The 13,588-nt window shown below is 39.8% G+C and overlaps 14 non-coding genes across 14 annotated transcripts; all 14 read right to left on the reverse strand.

Annotated features, from left to right (window-relative positions):
- Nucleotides 1–391: 391 nt before the first annotated feature.
- Nucleotides 392–463, reverse strand: trnat-ugu (transfer RNA threonine (anticodon UGU)). The gene has a single exon. It is a non-coding gene; the product is annotated as a tRNA-Thr (tRNA).
- Nucleotides 464–961: 498 nt separating this feature from the next.
- Nucleotides 962–1,033, reverse strand: trnaa-cgc (transfer RNA alanine (anticodon CGC)). The gene has a single exon. It is a non-coding gene; the product is annotated as a tRNA-Ala (tRNA).
- A 1,366-nt stretch (nt 1,034–2,399) lies between these two features.
- trnat-ugu (transfer RNA threonine (anticodon UGU)) lies at nt 2,400–2,471 on the reverse strand. The gene has a single exon. It is a non-coding gene; the product is annotated as a tRNA-Thr (tRNA).
- Nucleotides 2,472–2,939: 468 nt separating this feature from the next.
- trnaa-cgc (transfer RNA alanine (anticodon CGC)) lies at nt 2,940–3,010 on the reverse strand. Its single transcript has one exon. It is a non-coding gene; the product is annotated as a tRNA-Ala (tRNA).
- Nucleotides 3,011–4,376: 1,366 nt separating this feature from the next.
- trnat-ugu (transfer RNA threonine (anticodon UGU)) lies at nt 4,377–4,448 on the reverse strand. Its single transcript has one exon. It is a non-coding gene; the product is annotated as a tRNA-Thr (tRNA).
- Nucleotides 4,449–4,927: 479 nt separating this feature from the next.
- trnaa-ugc (transfer RNA alanine (anticodon UGC)) lies at nt 4,928–4,999 on the reverse strand. The gene has a single exon. It is a non-coding gene; the product is annotated as a tRNA-Ala (tRNA).
- Nucleotides 5,000–6,364: 1,365 nt separating this feature from the next.
- On the reverse strand, nt 6,365–6,436 carry trnat-ugu (transfer RNA threonine (anticodon UGU)). Its single transcript has one exon. It is a non-coding gene; the product is annotated as a tRNA-Thr (tRNA).
- Nucleotides 6,437–6,905: 469 nt separating this feature from the next.
- trnaa-cgc (transfer RNA alanine (anticodon CGC)) lies at nt 6,906–6,977 on the reverse strand. The gene has a single exon. It is a non-coding gene; the product is annotated as a tRNA-Ala (tRNA).
- A 1,364-nt stretch (nt 6,978–8,341) lies between these two features.
- On the reverse strand, nt 8,342–8,413 carry trnat-ugu (transfer RNA threonine (anticodon UGU)). The gene has a single exon. It is a non-coding gene; the product is annotated as a tRNA-Thr (tRNA).
- Nucleotides 8,414–8,882: 469 nt separating this feature from the next.
- Nucleotides 8,883–8,954, reverse strand: trnaa-cgc (transfer RNA alanine (anticodon CGC)). Its single transcript has one exon. It is a non-coding gene; the product is annotated as a tRNA-Ala (tRNA).
- Nucleotides 8,955–10,319: 1,365 nt separating this feature from the next.
- On the reverse strand, nt 10,320–10,391 carry trnat-ugu (transfer RNA threonine (anticodon UGU)). Its single transcript has one exon. It is a non-coding gene; the product is annotated as a tRNA-Thr (tRNA).
- Nucleotides 10,392–10,859: 468 nt separating this feature from the next.
- On the reverse strand, nt 10,860–10,931 carry trnaa-cgc (transfer RNA alanine (anticodon CGC)). The gene has a single exon. It is a non-coding gene; the product is annotated as a tRNA-Ala (tRNA).
- Nucleotides 10,932–12,301: 1,370 nt separating this feature from the next.
- trnat-ugu (transfer RNA threonine (anticodon UGU)) lies at nt 12,302–12,373 on the reverse strand. The gene has a single exon. It is a non-coding gene; the product is annotated as a tRNA-Thr (tRNA).
- A 468-nt stretch (nt 12,374–12,841) lies between these two features.
- Nucleotides 12,842–12,913, reverse strand: trnaa-cgc (transfer RNA alanine (anticodon CGC)). The gene has a single exon. It is a non-coding gene; the product is annotated as a tRNA-Ala (tRNA).
- Nucleotides 12,914–13,588: the final 675 nt, after the last annotated feature.

Here is a 13,588-nt window from a genome sequence, read left to right on the forward strand (position 1 = left end):
GGTCGTAGTGGCCATATCAATACAATTGACCTTTTCTTTACACTGTTCTAATGAAAGTACATTTCCATAATATCATCTAGCTTCCATAAACGTCGAACAAGGATTGAACCCATGTGCTTCAGTTTACAAAAACAGATGACTTAGCACATCTATTTCCTTCTTAAAAATGTCAACATTCTGGAAAGTAGAGTTGTGCAAAAGCTAATTTCACAACTAAATATACTCATCAGAGAATTTGGGATTAACTTCAGACCGCATGCATTTCAAGTATTAGCTCTAGAGACACATCCCCTTACTACATCATAGCAGGGTTGCCATTTTGAGGAAAGTTTTTTTTCTTCAAAGTCCTCCAGTGAAAGAACCTTTCCTTGGTCCCAGGTATCTTTCAGTAAGGCACAGATGGGATTTGAACCCATGATCTTCGGTTTACAAGACCAACTCCTTACCGCTTGGCCACCATGCCACATTCTGGAAAGTAGCAGTTGTGTAATGTGAAGATAACATCTCTGTTTTCCTTATCAACATTCTGGAAAGTAGGAGTTGTGTAATGTGAATTTGGCACACAAATAAACTCAGTGGAGAACCTTGGGATTGAACCAAGGACCTCATAAATAGCATGCACTCCCCCTCTGAGCTTCGATACCATTTTATTTGCAGATAAAATGCAATATTAATACAATGTACTTTTTATATACACCACTCCATTGAAACTACAATGAAATGATAGCAGAAATTCTAAATACAAGCAAGTATGGACAGTCATCTAACCCATGAACTTCAGTTTTTGAAAATGATGCAATTGAAGTTGGCAACCATGCCACTTCTGTTCCATAAATGTAAGAACAGGGATTGAACACATGTTCTTCAGATTAAGGGCGTAAATTATTCAGCACATCTCTGTTTCCTGCTGAGAATTTCAACATTCTGGAAAGAAGGAGATGGGTCATTGCAAAAAATGTTATGGAGAAGCTGGGGATTGAACCCAGGACCTCATACATGCGAAGCATGCGCTCTACCACTGAGCTACATCCCCTTTCTGTGATAGAAAAAAATGTTTCTTATTTTTTTTAAATTTCACCTATAATTAACCACCTAAGCCAGTTGAGAACAAGTTTTCATTTTCAACTGCGACCTGGCCAAGATAAAGCAAAGCTGCGCAACACAAACAACAACACAGAGTTACAGATGGAATAACCAAGCGTACAGTCAATAACACAATAGAAGAAAAAAAGAAAGTCTATATAGAGTGCGTGCAAATGGAGGTAAGGCAATAAATAGGCCATTGTAGCGAAGTATTTACAATTTAGCAAATTAACACTGGAGTGATAGATGAGCAGATGATGATGTGCAAGTAGAAATACTGGTGTGCAAAGAGCAGAAAGTAAATTAAAACAATATGGGGATTAGATAGGTAGATTGGGTGGGCTATTTACAGATGGGCTTTGTACAGCTGCAGCGATCAGTTAGCTGCTCAGATAGCCAATGTTTAAAGTTAGCAGTGTTGCCAACACCTCAGTAAGGAAAGTAGCTATTGGCTGTCCTAAAAGTCGCTAGAAGTTGCTAAATGATGTCATCACCTAATTTGCATAATTGTGCATGTAATTGTGATGGACACTGTAGGAGTGAGGAATAACATTGTGGAAGAGACAAAAAGTGAGAAAATGAAAATGTCTGCAAGTATTCATACTTGCTAAATACAGTGACTAAGTCGCTAAGTTGGCAACACTGAAAGTTAGTGAGGGAATATGTCTCCAGCTTCAGCGATTTTTGCAATTCGTTCCAGTCATTGTCAGCAGAGAACTGTAAGGAAAGGCGGCCAAAGGAGGTGTTGGCTTTGGGGGATGACCAGTGAGATATACCTGCTGGAGCGCGTGCTACGGGTGGGGTTGTTATCGTGACCAGTGAGCTGAGATAAGGCGGAGCTTTACCTAGCATAGACTAAAAAGATGACCTGGAGCGAGTCGGTCTGGCGATGAATATGTAGCGAGGGCCAGCCGACTAGAGCATACAGGTCGTAGTGGCCATATCAATACAATTGACCTTTTCTTTACACTGTTCTAATGAAAGTACATTTCCATAATATCATCTAGCTTCCATAAACGTCGAACAAGGATTGAACCCATGTGCTTCAGTTTACAAAAACAGATGACTTAGCACATCTATTTCCTTCTTAAAATGTCAACATTCTGGAAAGTAGAGTTGTGCAAAAGCTAATTTCACAACTAAATATACTCATCAGAGAATTTGGGGATTAACTTCAGACCGCATGCATTTCAAGTAGTAGCTCAGAGACACATCCCCTTACTATATCATAGCAGGGTTGCCATTTTGAGAAAACTTTTTTTCTTCAAAGTCATCCAATGAAAGAACCTTTCCTTGGTACCAGGTATCTTTCAGTAAGGCACAGATGGGATTTGAACCCATGATCTTCGGTTTACAAGACCGACGCCTTACCGCTTGGCCACCATGCCACTCTATGCTGCAAGATATTTATCAACATTCTGGAAAGTAGGAGTTGTGTAATGTGAATTTGGCACACAAATAAACTCAGTGGAGAACCTTGGGATTGAACCAAGGACCTCATACATAAATAGCATGCACTCCCCCTCTGAGCTTCGATACCATTTTATTTGCAGATAAAATGCAATATTAATACAATGTACTTTTATATACACCACTCCATTGAAACTACAATGAAATGATAGCAGCAATTCTAAATACAAGCAAGTATGGACAGTCATCTAACCCATGAACTTCAGTTTTTGAAAATGATGCAATTGAAGTTGGCAACCATGCCACTTCTGTTCCATAAATGTAAGAACAGGGATTGAACACATGTTCTTCAGATTACAAGCGCAAATTATTCAGCACATCTCTGTTTCCTGCTGAGAATTTCAACATTCTGGAAAGAAGGAGATGGGTCAATGCAAAAATTGTTATGGAGAAGCTGGGATTGAACCCAGGACCTCATACATGCGAAGCATGCGCTCTACCACTGAGCTACATCCCCTTTCTGTGAAAAAAAAATGTTTCTTATTTTTTTAAATTTCACCTATAATTAACCAGGTAAGCCAGTTGAGAACAAGTTTTCATATTCAACTGCGACCTGGCCAAGATAAAGCAAAGCAGCGCAACACAAACAACAACACAGAGTTACAGATGGAATAAACAAGCGTACAGTCAATAACACAATAGAAGAAAAAAAAGAAAGTCTATATACAGTGCGTGCAAATGGAGGTAAGGCAATAAATAGGCCATTGTAGCAAAGTATTTACAATTTAGCAAATTAACACTGGAGTGATAGATGAGCAGATGATGATGTGCAAGTAGAAATACTGGTGTGCAAAGAGCAGAAAGTAAATTAAAACAATATGGGGATTAGGTAGGTAGATTGGGTGGGCTATTTACAGATGGGCTTTGTACAGCTGCAGCGATCAGTTAGCTGCTCAGATAGCCGATGTTTAAAGTTAGCAGTGTTGCCAACACCTCAGTAAGGAAAGTAGCTATTGGCTGTCCTAAAAGTCGCTAGAAGTTGCTAAATGATGTCATCACCTAATTTGCATAATTGTGCATGTAATTGTGATGGACACTGTAGGAGTGAGGAATAACATTGTGGAAGAGACAAAAAGTGAGAAAAATGAAAATGTCTGCAAGTATTCATACTTGCTAAATACAGTGACTAAGTCGCTAAGTTGGCAACACTGAAAGTTAGTGAGGGAATATGTCTCCAGCTTCAGCGATTTTTGCAATTCGTTCCAGTCATTGTCAGCAGAGAACTGTAAGGAAAGGCGGCCAAAGGAGGTGTTGGCTTTGGGGGATGACCAGTGAGATATACCTGCTGGAGCGCGTGCTACGGGTGGGGGTTGTTATCGTGACCAGTGAGCTGAGATAAGGCGGAGCTTTACCTAGCATAGACTAAAAAGATGACCTGGAGCGAGTGGGTCTGGCGATGAATATGTAGCGAGGGCCAGCCGACTAGAGCATACAGGTCGTAGTGGCCATATCAATACAATTGACCTTTTCTTTACACTGTTCTAATGAAAGTACATTTCCATAATATCATCTAGCTTCCATAAACGTCGAACAAGGATTGAACCCATGTGCTTCAGTTTACAAAAACAGATGACTTAGCACATCTATTTCCTTCTTAAAATGTCAACATTCTGGAAAGTAGAGTTGTGCAAAAGCTAATTTCACAACTAAATATACTCATCAGAGAATTTGGGGATTAACTTCAGACCGCATGCATTTCAAGTAGTAGCTCAGAGACACATCCCCTTACTATATCATAGCAGGGTTGCCATTTTGAGAAAAGTTTTTTTCTTCAAAGTCATCCAATGAAAGAACCTTTCCTTGGTACCAGGTATCTTTCAGTAAGGCACAGATGGGATTTGAACCCATGATCTTCGGTTTACAAGACCAACGCCTTACCGCTTGGCCACCATGCCACTCTATGCTGCAAGATATTTATCAACATTCTGGAAAGTATTCTGGAAAGTAGGAGTTGTGTAATGTGAATTTGGCACACAAATAAACTCAGTGGAGAACCTTGGGATTGAACCAAGGACCTCATACATAAATAGCATGCACTCCCCTCTGAGCTTCGATACCATTTTATTTGCAGATAAAATGCAATATTAATACAATGTACTTTTTATATACACCACTCCATTGAAACTACAATGAAATGATAGCAGCAATTCTAAATACAAGCAAGTATGGACAGTCATCTAACCCATGAACTTCAGTTTTTGAAAATGATGCAATTGAAGTTGGCAACCATGCCACTTCTGTTCCATAAATGTAAGAACAGGGATTGAACACATGTTCTTCAGATTACAAGCGCAAATTATTCAGCACATCTCTGTTTCCTGCTGAGAATTTCAACATTCTGGAAAGAAGGAGATGGGTCAATGCAAAAATGTTATGGAGAAGCTGGGGATTGAACCCAGGACCTCATACATGCAAAGCATGCGCTCTACCACTGAGCTACATCCCCTTTCTGTGATAGAATAAAATGTTTCTTATTTTTTTAAATTTCACCTATAATTAACCAGCTAAGCCAGTTGAGAACAAGTTTTCATTTTCAACTGCGACCTGGCCAAGATAAAGCAAAGCAGCGCAACACAAACAACAACACAGAGTTACAGATGGAATAAACAAGCGTACAGTCAATAACACAATAGAAGAAAAAAAGAAAGTCTATATACAGTGCGTGCAAATGGAGGTAAGGCAATAAATAGGCCATTGTAGCAAAGTATTTACAATTTAGCAAATTAACACTGGAGTGATAGATGAGCAGATGATGATGTGCAAGTAGAAATACTGGTGTGCAAAGAGCAGAAAGTAAATTAAAACAATATGGGGATTAGGTAGGTAGATTGGGTGGGCTATTTACAGATGGGCTTTGTACAGCTGCAGCGATCAGTTAGCTGCTCAGATAGCCGATGTTTAAAGTTAGCAGTGTTGCCAACACCTCAGTAAGGAAAGTAGCTATTGGCTGTCCTAAAAGTCGCTAGAAGTTGCTAAATGATGTCATCACCTAATTTGCATAATTGTGCATGTAATTGTGATGGACACTGTAGGAGTGAGGAATAACATTGTGGAAGAGACAAAAAGTGAGAAAAATGAAAATGTCTGCAAGTATTCATACTTGCTAAATACAGTGACTAAGTCGCTAAGTTGGCAACACTGAAAGTTAGTGAGGGAATATGTCTCCAGCTTCAGCGATTTTTGCAATTCGTTCCAGTCATTGTCAGCAGAGAACTGTAAGGAAAGGCGGCCAAAGGAGGTGTTGGCTTTGGGGATGACCAGTGAGATATACCTGCTGGAGCGCGTGCTACGGGTGGGGGTTGTTATCGTGACCAGTGAGCTGAGATAAGGCGGAGCTTTACCTAGCATAGACTAAAAAGATGACCTGGAGCGAGTGGGTCTGGCGATGAATATGTAGCGAGGGCCAGCCGACTAGAGCATACAGGTCGTAGTGGCCATATCAATACAATTGACCTTTTCTTTACACTGTTCTAATGAAAGTACATTTCCATAATATCATCTAGCTTCCATAAACGTCGAACAAGGATTGAACCCATGTGCTTCAGTTTACAAAAACAGATGACTTAGCACATCTATTTCCTTCTTAAAATGTCAACATTCTGGAAAGTAGAGTTGTGCAAAAGCTAATTTCACAACTAAATATACTCATCAGAGAATTTGGGGATTAACTTCAGACCGCATGCATTTCAAGTAGTAGCTCAGAGACACATCCCCTTACTATATCATAGCAGGGTTGCCATTTTGAGAAAACTTTTTTCTTCAAAGTCATCCAATGAAAGAACCTTTCCTTGGTACCAGGTATCTTTCAGTAAGGCACAGATGGGATTTGAACCCATGATCTTCGGTTTACAAGACCAACGCCTTACCGCTTGGCCACCATGCCACTCTATGCTGCAAGATATTTATCAACATTCTGGAAAGTAGGAGTTGTGTAATGTGAATTTGGCACACAAATAAACTCAGTGGAGAACCTTGGGATTGAACCAAGGACCTCATACATAAATAGCATGCACTCCCCCTCTGAGCTTCGATACCATTTTATTTGCAGATAAAATGCAATATTAATACAATGTACTTTTTATATACACCACTCCATTGAAACTACAATGAAATGATAGCAGCAATTCTAAATACAAGCAAGTATGGACAGTCATCTAACCCATGAACTTCAGTTTTTGAAAATGATGCAATTGAAGTTGGCAACCATGCCACTTCTGTTCCATAAATGTAAGAACAGGGATTGAACACATGTTCTTCAGATTACAAGCGCAAATTATTCAGCACATCTCTGTTTCCTGCTGAGAATTTCAACATTCTGGAAAGAAGGAGATGGGTCAATGCAAAAATTGTTATGGAGAAGCTGGGGATTGAACCCAGGACCTCATACATGCGAAGCATGCGCTCTACCACTGAGCTACATCCCCTTTCTGTGAAAGAAAAAAATGTTTCTTATTTTTTTAAATTTCACCTATAATTAACCAGGTAAGCCAGTTGAGAACAAGTTTTCATATTCAACTGCGACCTGGCCAAGATAAAGCAAAGCAGCGCAACACAAACAACAACACAGAGTTACAGATGGAATAAACAAGCGTACAGTCAATAACACAATAGAAGAAAAAAGAAAGTCTATATACAGTGCGTGCAAATGGAGGTAAGGCAATAAATAGGCCATTGTAGCAAAGTATTTACAATTTAGCAAATTAACACTGGAGTGATAGATGAGCAGATGATGATGTGCAAGTAGAAATACTGGTGTGCAAAGAGCAGAAAGTAAATTAAAACAATATGGGGATTAGGTAGGTAGATTGGGTGGGCTATTTACAGATGGGCTTTGTACAGCTGCAGCGATCAGTTAGCTGCTCAGATAGCCGATGTTTAAAGTTAGCAGTGTTGCCAACACCTCAGTAAGGAAAGTAGCTATTGGCTGTCCTAAAAGTCGCTAGAAGTTGCTAAATGATGTCATCACCTAATTTGCATAATTGTGCATGTAATTGTGATGGACACTGTAGGAGTGAGGAATAACATTGTGGAAGAGACAAAAAGTGAGAAAAATGAAAATGTCTGCAAGTATTCATACTTGCTAAATACAGTGACTAAGTCGCTAAGTTGGCAACACTGAAAGTTAGTGAGGGAATATGTCTCCAGCTTCAGCGATTTTTGCAATTCGTTCCAGTCATTGTCAGCAGAGAACTGTAAGGAAAGGCGGCCAAAGGAGGTGTTGGCTTTGGGGATGACCAGTGAGATATACCTGCTGGAGCGCGTGCTACGGGTGGGGGTTGTTATCGTGACCAGTGAGCTGAGATAAGGCGGAGCTTTACCTAGCATAGACTAAAAAGATGACCTGGAGCGAGTCGGTCTGGCGATGAATATGTAGCGAGGGCCAGCCGACTAGAGCATACAGGTCGTAGTGGCCATATCAATACAATTGACCTTTTCTTTACACTGTTCTAATGAAAGTACATTTCCATAATATCATCTAGCTTCCATAAACGTCGAACAAGGATTGAACCCATGTGCTTCAGTTTACAAAAACAGATGACTTAGCACATCTATTTCCTTCTTAAAATGTCAACATTCTGGAAAGTAGAGTTGTGCAAAAGCTAATTTCACAACTAAATATACTCATCAGAGAATTTGGGGATTAACTTCAGACCGCATGCATTTCAAGTAGTAGCTCAGAGACACATCCCCTTACTATATCATAGCAGGGTTGCCATTTTGAGAAAACTTTTTTCTTCAAAGTCATCCAATGAAAGAACCTTTCCTTGGTACCAGGTATCTTTCAGTAAGGCACAGATGGGATTTGAACCCATGATCTTCGGTTTACAAGACCGACGCCTTACCACTTGGCCACCATGCCACTCTATGCTGCAAGATATTTATCAACATTCTGGAAAGTAGGAGTTGTGTAATGTGAATTTGGCACACAAATAAACTCAGTGGAGAACCTTGGGATTGAACCAAGGACCTCATACATAAATAGCATGCACTCCCCCTCTGAGCTTCGATACCATTTTATTTGCAGATAAAATGCAATATTAATACAATGTACTTTTTATATACACCACTCCATTGAAACTACAATGAAATGATAGCAGCAATTCTAAATACAAGCAAGTATGGACAGTCATCTAACCCATGAACTTCAGTTTTTGAAAATGATGCAATTGAAGTTGGCAACCATGCCACTTCTGTTCCATAAATGTACGAACAGGGATTGAACACATGTTCTTCAGATTACAAGCGCAAATTATTCAGCACATCTCTGTTTCCTGCTGAGAATTTCAACATTCTGGAAAGAAGGAGATGGGTCAATGCAAAAATTGTTATGGAGAAGCTGGGGATTGAACCCAGGACCTCATACATGCGAAGCATGCGCTCTACCACTGAGCTACATCCCCTTTCTGTGAAAGAAAAAAATGTTTCTTATTTTTTTAAATTTCACCTATAATTAACCAGGTAAGCCAGTTGAGAACAAGTTTTCATATTCAACTGCGACCTGGCCAAGATAAAGCAAAGCAGCGCAACACAAACAACAACACAGAGTTACAGATGGAATAAACAAGCGTACAGTCAATAACACAATAGAAGAAAAAAGAAAGTCTATATACAGTGCGTGCAAATGGAGGTAAGGCAATAAATAGGCCATTGTAGCAAAGTATTTACAATTTAGCAAATTAACACTGGAGTGATAGATGAGCAGATGATGATGTGCAAGTAGAAATACTGGTGTGCAAAGAGCAGAAAGTAAATTAAAACAATATGGGGATTAGGTAGGTAGATTGGGTGGGCTATTTACAGATGGGCTTTGTACAGCTGCAGCGATCAGTTAGCTGCTCAGATAGCCGATGTTTAAAGTTAGCAGTGTTGCCAACACCTCAGTAAGGAAAGTAGCTATTGGCTGTCCTAAAAGTCGCTAGAAGTTGCTAAATGATGTCATCACCTAATTTGCATAATTGTGCATGTAATTGTGATGGACACTGTAGGAGTGAGGAATAACATTGTGGAAGAGACAAAAAGTGAGAAAAATGAAAATGTCTGCAAGTATTCATACTTGCTAAATACAGTGACTAAGTCGCTAAGTTGGCAACACTGAAAGTTAGTGAGGGAATATGTCTCCAGCTTCAGCGATTTTTGCAATTCGTTCCAGTCATTGTCAGCAGAGAACTGTAAGGAAAGGCGGCCAAAGGAGGTGTTGGCTTTGGGGATGACCAGTGAGATATACCTGCTGGAGCGCGTGCTACGGGTGGGGGTTGTTATCGTGACCAGTGAGCTGAGATAAGGCGGAGCTTTACCTAGCATAGACTAAAAAGATGACCTGGAGCGAGTCGGTCTGGCGATGAATATGTAGCGAGGGCCAGCCGACTAGAGCATACAGGTCGTAGTGGCCATATCAATACAATTGACCTTTTCTTTACACTGTTCTAATGAAAGTACATTTCCATAATATCATCTAGCTTCCATAAACGTCGAACAAGGATTGAACCCATGTGCTTCAGTTTACAAAAACAGATGACTTAGCACATCTATTTCCTTCTTAAAATGTCAACATTCTGGAAAGTAGAGTTGTGCAAAAGCTAATTTCACAACTAAATATACTCATCAGAGAATTTGGGGATTAACTTCAGACCGCATGCATTTCAAGTAGTAGCTCAGAGACACATCCCCTTACTATATCATAGCAGGGTTGCCATTTTGAGAAAACTTTTTTTCTTCAAAGTCATCCAATGAAAGAACCTTTCCTTGGTACCAGGTATCTTTCAGTAAGGCACAGATGGGATTTGAACCCATGATCTTCGGTTTACAAGACCGACGCCTTACCGCTTGGCCACCATGCCACTCTATGCTGCAAGATATTTATCAACATTCTGGAAAGTAGGAGTTGTGTAATGTGAATTTGGCACACAAATAAACTCAGTGGAGAACCTTGGGATTGAACCAAGGACCTCATACATAAATAGCATGCACTCCCCTCTGAGCTTCGATACCATTTTATTTGCAGATAAAATGCAATATTAATACAATGTACTTTTTATATACACCACTCCATTGAAACTACAATGAAATGATAGCAGCAATTCTAAATACAAGCAAGTATGGACAGTCATCTAACCCATGAACTTCAGTTTTTGAAAATGATGCAATTGAAGTTGGCAACCATGCCACTTCTGTTCCATAAATGTACGAACAGGGATTGAACACATGTTCTTCAGATTACAAGCGCAAATTATTCAGCACATCTCTGTTTCCTGCTGAGAATTTCAACATTCTGGAAAGAAGGAGATGGGTCAATGCAAAAATTGTTATGGAGAAGCTGGGGATTGAACCCAGGACCTCATACATGCGAAGCATGCGCTCTACCACTGAGCTACATCCCCTTTCTGTGAAAGAAAAAATGTTTCTTATTTTTTTAAATTTCACCTATAATTAACCAGGTAAGCCAGTTGAGAACAAGTTTTCATATTCAACTGCGACCTGGCCAAGATAAAGCAAAGCAGCGCAACACAAACAACAACACAGAGTTACAGATGGAATAAACAAGCGTACAGTCAATAACACAATAGAAGAAAAAAGAAAGTCTATATACAGTGCGTGCAAATGGAGGTAAGGCAATAAATAGGCCATTGTAGCAAGTATTTACAATTTAGCAAATTAACACTGGAGTGATAGATGAGCAGATGATGATGTGCAAGTAGAAATACTGGTGTGCAAAGAGCAGAAAGTAAATTAAAACAATATGGGGATTAGGTAGGTAGATTGGGTGGGCTATTTACAGATGGGCTTTGTACAGCTGCAGCGATCAGTTAGCTGCTCAGATAGCCGATGTTTAAAGTTAGCAGTGTTGCCAACACCTCAGTAAGGAAAGTAGCTATTGGCTGTCCTAAAAGTCGCTAGAAGTTGCTAAATGATGTCATCACCTAATTTGCATAATTGTGCATGTAATTGTGATGGACACTGTAGGAGTGAGGAATAACATTGTGGAAGAGACAAAAAGTGAGAAAAATGAAAATGTCTGCAAGTATTCATACTTGCTAAATACAGTGACTAAGTCGCTAAGTTGGCAACACTGAAAGTTAGTGAGGGAATATGTCTCCAGCTTCAGCGATTTTTGCAATTCGTTCCAGTCATTGTCATTGTCAGAGAGAACTGTAAGGAAAGGCGGCCAAAGGAGGTGTTGGCTTTGGGGGATGACCAGTGAGATATACCTGCTGGAGCGCGTGCTACGGGTGGGGGTTGTTATCGTGACCAGTGAGCTGAGATAAGGCGGAGCTTTACCTAGCATAGACTAAAAAGATGACCTGGAGCGAGTCGGTCTGGCGATGAATATGTAGCGAGGGCCAGCCGACTAGAGCATACAGGTCGTAGTGGCCATATCAATACAATTGACCTTTTCTTTACACTGTTCTAATGAAAGTACATTTCCATAATATCATCTAGCTTCCATAAACGTCGAACAAGGATTGAACCCATGTGCTTCAGTTTACAAAAACAGATGACTTAGCACATCTATTTCCTTCTTAAAATGTCAACATTCTGGAAAGTAGAGTTGTGCAAAAGCTAATTTCACAACTAAATATACTCATCAGAGAATTTGGGGATTAACTTCAGACCGCATGCATTTCAAGTAGTAGCTCAGAGACACATCCCCTTACTATATCATAGCAGGGTTGCCATTTTGAGAAAACTTTTTTTTCTTCAAAGTCATCCAATGAAAGAACCTTTCCTTGGTACCAGGTATCTTTCAGTAAGGCACAGATGGGATTTGAACCCATGATCTTCGGTTTACAAGACCGACGCCTTACCGCTTGGCCACCATGCCACTCTATGCTGCAAGATATTTATCAACATTCTGGAAAGTAGGAGTTGTGTAATGTGAATTTGGCACACAAATAAACTCAGTGGAGAACCTTGGGATTGAACCAAGGACCTCATACATAAATAGCATGCACTCCCCTCTGAGCTTCGATACCATTTTATTTGCAGATAAAATGCAATATTAATACAATGTACTTTTTATATACACCACTCCATTGAAACTACAATGAAATGATAGCAGCAATTCTAAATACAAGCAAGTATGGACAGTCATCTAACCCATGAACTTCAGTTTTTGAAAATGATGCAATTGAAGTTGGCAACCATGCCACTTCTGTTCCATAAATGTACGAACAGGGATTGAACACATGTTCTTCAGATTACAAGCGCAAATTATTCAGCACATCTCTGTTTCCTGCTGAGAATTTCAACATTCTGGAAAGAAGGAGATGGGTCAATGCAAAAATTGTTATGGAGAAGCTGGGGATTGAACCCAGGACCTCATACATGCGAAGCATGCGCTCTACCACTGAGCTACATCCCCTTTCTGTGAAAGAAAAAAATGTTTCTTATTTTTTTAAATTTCACCTATAATTAACCAGGTAAGCCAGTTGAGAACAAGTTTTCATATTCAACTGCGACCTGGCCAAGATAAAGCAAAGCAGCGCAACACAAACAACAACACAGAGTTACAGATGGAATAAACAAGCGTACAGTCAATAACACAATAGAAGAAAAAAAGAAAGTCTATATACAGTGCGTGCAAATGGAGGTAAGGCAATAAATAGGCCATTGTAGCAAAGTATTTACAATTTAGCAAATTAACACTGGAGTGATAGATGAGCAGATGATGATGTGCAAGTAGAAATACTGGTGTGCAAAGAGCAGAAAGTAAATTAAAACAATATGGGGATTAGGTAGGTAGATTGGGTGGGCTATTTACAGATGGGCTTTGTACAGCTGCAGCGATCAGTTAGCTGCTCAGATAGCCGATGTTTAAAGTTAGCAGTGTTGCCAACACCTCAGTAAGGAAAGTAGCTATTGGCTGTCCTAAAAGTCGCTAGAAGTTGCTAAATGATGTCATCACCTAATTTGCATAATTGTGCATGTAATTGTGATGGACACTGTAGGAGTGAGGAATAACATTGTGGAAGAGACAAAAAGTGAGAAAAATGAAAATGTCTGCAAGTATTCATACTTGCTAAATACAGTGACTAAG

Source organism: Oncorhynchus nerka, unplaced genomic scaffold, assembly GCF_034236695.1.
Source record: "Oncorhynchus nerka isolate Pitt River unplaced genomic scaffold, Oner_Uvic_2.0 unplaced_scaffold_1843, whole genome shotgun sequence".
Lineage (NCBI taxonomy): Eukaryota > Metazoa > Chordata > Actinopteri > Salmoniformes > Salmonidae > Oncorhynchus > Oncorhynchus nerka.